Source organism: Nannospalax galili, unplaced genomic scaffold (assembly GCF_000622305.1).
Source record: "Nannospalax galili isolate Female #2095 unplaced genomic scaffold, S.galili_v1.0 scaffold881, whole genome shotgun sequence".
In the NCBI taxonomy this organism is placed as follows: domain Eukaryota; kingdom Metazoa; phylum Chordata; class Mammalia; order Rodentia; family Spalacidae; genus Nannospalax; species Nannospalax galili.
The window spans coordinates 397,413-402,802 of record NW_008344709.1 but is presented as its reverse complement, the minus strand read 5'-3'; positions in this window follow the sequence as shown (position 1 = coordinate 402,802).

Sequence of the window (5,390 nt, the reverse complement as noted above, 5' to 3'; positions counted from 1 at the left end):
AATTTTCAATAAACTACAATAATTTTATTATATTTAATTATATTAATACACTGTTTATCATAAAAGAACCTCTATGGCTTTTCCAAATATCCCTCCCCTACAGTTCTTAGTCAGAGGTATACCCATGGACCCACCAAACAATACAGGTCATTGCCATGGCTATTGGCAACTCACCAGAATTTGATCATATGATGCTATTGACGAAGAGACCACACATATTGGTTACAGAATACAGAGAAATTGGGCCAATCCTGACCAGGAAGCCTCCACCCTGCTAGCTAACTCTCATAATCCCAGAAGGTGTTTCTTCTCTGATGAGTTTTAAGAACTTTCATTAATCTATAGGCATGGAGATGTGAATTCAGAAGGTAGTTTGACACTGTGTTCATTTAGCATAGCAATATTAGTAGGTTTACCCCTAGGTCCTGTGCACTCTCCAATCGTGGGCTCTTTGCAGATTAGATGGTAGTTAATGCAGAACCTCACAACTGGGCAAAGTACAGAAAATAAGTGTCTATGAAGTGCTCAGCCACAAATGACACATCTATATGCCAAGGCTCAGGGAAGAAGGGGTGGAAAGATTCTAAGAGTCAGAGGTTGAGGGAGACCAGTTTAAAACCATGTCTTCTGGACACAGCAGAATTATTACACTCATTAACTCACAGCAACTATGATTGTTGACACAAGACCTGCAAAAGATCAAGCAACTCAACTTTCTAGAATAGAGTGGGAAGGCGTTCATGTACCCCTACCCCTAACGATGGAGCAATAGACAGTTAATTGCTTCTAAAGAGAGTGACTGCTAAGAACGTTCAGGAAACACAGATTAGACTCAAGAAAAATAATAATAGAGTGCATGAAGCTGGGGGTAGTAATGTAGGGGTGGAAATGAGGGAAAGATCTGAATGTGATCAAAACACATTGCATAAAATCTTCCAATGAGTAAAAATATCTAAAAAACTCTATGAATACATAAGTTGGTAATTAATATTAACAAGTATTTTAATTCTTCAAAATGTCTTCTAAAAATAGATGACAATGAAAACATCATAGTTATTGTGTAAGACAAGCGTTGTCTTGATTTTAAAATCACTAACATGTTTTGTAGGTCAATATATTTTATAAAGGCACATTCAAAAGGCACATTCATTTTTTTTCTCAAAATTTTTGTAAATTCCATCTGCTTACAAAAGCCACCTTCATAAAACTTAAAGCACTAGTATAATCATGGCTTCTCTCCATACTTCTGAAGAATAGATAAAGAGCTGAATTGCAATGAATGGAGAAATCAAGAAGCAGGATAGATTTGATGATTCTTCCAAGGGTACAAGTCATTCATACACCAGTTTAATGTCTCATTATCGTGCCTTATTTACCCATCTGGCTCACTATCAACCCTCATGTATATACTATTGAATATTATTTATATTGTCTCATGATCTAGATGCAGGTTACTAAAGAACAAAATAGGCAGGACTGAATATAGATTCATATCTTTTAATTCATTATTCTTTGACAATTCCATTCATGAACATATCATTTTGGTGATTTTCATTCACCCCATCATCCACTCTAATCTGTCTGTCTCCCACTGAACCATTTCTTTTTCCCAGAAAGGTCTCCTCCCATTTCCATGACTTTTTCATTATTTTATTTTATTTTAGATTTTTGCTCATGACTCTCTGAATTTAACTAATGTTGCTCATGTGAGCATGGGTAGGAGGTTATTTACTGGAACATGGAAAACTTACAAGAGGCTATTCCACTGATGAGAATGACTCTCCCTTCACCAGCAACCATTAACTGCAAATAGCTGCCTCTGAGTCCTCACTCATCCATGATGGAATATGGTCTTATGCAGAGTAAAGGTAGTTACTGTGAGTTCATGAATGCAATGCTCCTGTCATATCCAGGAGATGTTTCACAGCACCCTTTCCTTGCCCCACGGTCTTACTTTCCCCTCTCCCCGTTTAGTGATGTTTCTTGAGTCTTGAAGGGAGTGATACGGTGATCCAACTTAGGTCTAAGAACACAGCAGCCACTTATTTTCGTCACTTAGATCCATTATGGGTCCCTGCATTAATAACCACCTACCGCAATGAGAAGTTCCTCTATCTAAGGCTAGGAGCAATACTTATCTACAGGTATAAACACAGACATTTATAATGCAGTTTGACACCATATCCATTAGCAAAACAAAAGTAGTAGGTTCCCCTCTAGGGCTCAGGTTTACAGCCAGTCTGGAATTTCCACTGTGAAATGAGCCTAAAATAGAATCAGAAAATGATTGATTATACCAATAACACTCATGCTACTATTGAACAAGTTGTCACATCTGGCCTTGTAGTGTTCACAGATGGGGAAAACTATGGATAACTTTTCTCTCTATGCACCTTATTTGGATTATTCTGGCACTATGAAAGTTAGCCAGCATGATGGAAACTTCCACCTCAGCTCAAGATTGATTTCTATATGTCCTGCAACCAAAATATATGGTTTCTTCAGCAGCAGGGTCTTTCCATATAGTTCTGGTAGAACACCTAGATGAGCAATGGTGTGTGCTGTATCACTAACCAACAACTCTTAGGGAGGTGTCCAACAACTGGCACTGGTATTTTTGTTTAATAACCTTTAACTTTTGGCGGGAGTATTACCCACTAATGTAGAGTTATTTCATATAAACTTTTTTCTGTATTATATATTTTAAATCCATCTTCATGTTTAAGATGAAGAGCAGTAGTGAATCTAGTCAGTATTTGAAGAAAATAGCAGAAATATGGCTGTAAAGTGCTCTCAGCTACACTAATAGCTTTCTTTATAAGCTTTCAGGAAATGTATAGAATTCTTTAATGAAAAGTCCTAGTTCACACACTAATGCAGGCTGTGGTGTTTTCATTCTTGCATACTGCGTACACTATCAAATCTAATGATAAATTTTCTGTTCTTTTCCCCACTAATATCATATAGGAAATGAGTTGGTATTGCCATTGTGGTAAAGAAAATAAATATTATTCAAACCTGAAATTCAGTTTTACATGTGATTCAGTTTTCTGACTTTTGAGTATATTTCTATGTTTGTTTCTTTCTGCTGCTGAGCTAAAAACACTGATCAAAACCAACTTGGGGAAGAAAGGGATTATTTGGCTTAGAGCTCACAGACCATCACCAAGGGAAGCCGGAACTTCAGGCAGGGATCTGGAGCACAGTCCATGGAGGATCTCTTCTTACTGGTTTGCTCCCGTGGCCCACGCTCAATCTGCTTCCTTAAACACAGGGCCACCTGCCAAGGGTGGCAACAACCACAGTGGGCAGTATTATCAGTATTGGCTCCATTTCTGTAGACTGTGGCAGACTGAGCCCCGTGGTTAATTAGAGATTACTTTTTCTCACAGAATATTAATCTATCACTATGAAGCTCATAGGTTACTCATTTGTTTTGTTATAAAAATTCTACCACAATCCCTTGGGAAGGGTATATTGTAACATATATTTATGACAATGTAGAAACTCTGACTTCTCCACACATTGCTCATGAGAACATACAGTGGTGAAGCCACTTTATGAAAAAGTCTGCTATTATAGTTCAGCAATTAAAAAGAGTTATAAGGCATGCCGGCAATTCTATCTCTAAATATATACTGAAAAATTTCAAAATACATGTACTGGAAAGATTCACTTGCCAACTAACACATGGGGCGAGGGAACATCAATTGAGGACTTTTTTCAAATGGATTGGTCTCTAGCCATATTTGTGGAACAATATCTTTGTTGATGTGGGTAGGCCCAGTTCTTTATGGGTAGTGCCACCCCTGGGCAGGTGGTCCTGTGCTATATACGAAAGCAGGTTGAGCACAAGCTAGAAGAGTAAGCCAGTAAGCAACACTCTTCCATGGTCTGTACTTCACTTTATTCCTTGAGTTCCTGCCCTGTCTTCCCTCCATGAACTGTAAGATCAATATTAAATAAACCCTTTCCTCCCGAAGTTGGTTTTGGTCAGTGTTTTATCACAGCAAGAGAAAGCTAACTAAGACACATGTCCAGATAATAAAATTTGGTGTACATTGTATGTGAACGTCTATGAGATTATTATGCATAAATACCAAAAGGTAAGCTTAACCCAAATATACATTAACTAATGAATGGATAAACAAAATGTGTTGAATCCATTCCTTTGAATGCTATTTTGCCTTAAACAAATGAGGCTCTGACTCATTCTAAAGTGTAAGCTTGCAAATACACACTAAGTGAAGGCAATCAAAAAGGATGGCATATTATGCAATGTCACTCTATGAATTATCTAGAAAAAAATATCTGTAGAAATATAAAACAAATAGGATTTGCATGCAAAGTAGAGAAATAAAGGCCATGTCTGGGTGAGTAGATGCCTATGGTTAAGAGGTGAGAACTATGGCTCTTGTGCCACTGTATCAGACTGCTCCCCTGATTCATCCATATAATGATAACATTAGATGTACATGTCCATGAACTTCTCTTGGAACATCACTGATGGGCACCATCACTGTTACTGCCACCAGCAACCCACGTGACATCCTTTAAATAGCTGACCACTTTTAACTCTTACAAGTAAACTGCTCACAAATCAGCATCTGGAGATTTAGAGAATAGAAAGTCCAGGTTGTTTAAAAGCAAACACGGAGCACAGACTATAGCAAGGCAAGTGAGAGTAAATGTGCACAATAGTAGCGCGAACCTGAACCTGAGATGAGCTGCACAGGGTCATGGGGAACATCCTGAGATACCCAGAACACAGGCTGAGAACACAGGGTGAGACTGCCACACACCGTCAGTTCCCGGCCACAAAAAGTCCTGCCAGTGGAAATGTTCATTCCCATATTCACGCTGGTAACAGGGAATCTCTCAGCAAGTAGTTGTGCTCACAGAAATCCTTATCTTGCAGAAGAACACACTGACTTAACATTTGAATTACTGAACCACATTTGAATTAGCACCGCTTCGCTCACCTGCAGTCACTGGTCCATGACAATCCAAGGGACAGAGAAACTCTGCCATCCCAATGAGGAAAAAACATTGACAAAATAACCCTACTGTGAGCCTTTATCCTTTGAAAAACATATACATTATATTTCTATATTTGTAATTTATAATTTTTTACTGTAATTGTTGAACTTCTCTCACAGCATAAAAGACTATAATAACACCCTTTACTATACCTAAAGTTTTCTACTATAGCATGTTTATTTGAATTAGCACCGCTTCGCTCACCTGCAGTCACTGGTCCATGACAATCCAAGGGACAGAGAAACCCTGCCATCCCAATAAGGAAAAAACATTGACAAAATACCCCTACTGTGAGCCTTTATCCTTTGAAAAACATATACATTATGTTTCTATATTTGTAATTTATAATT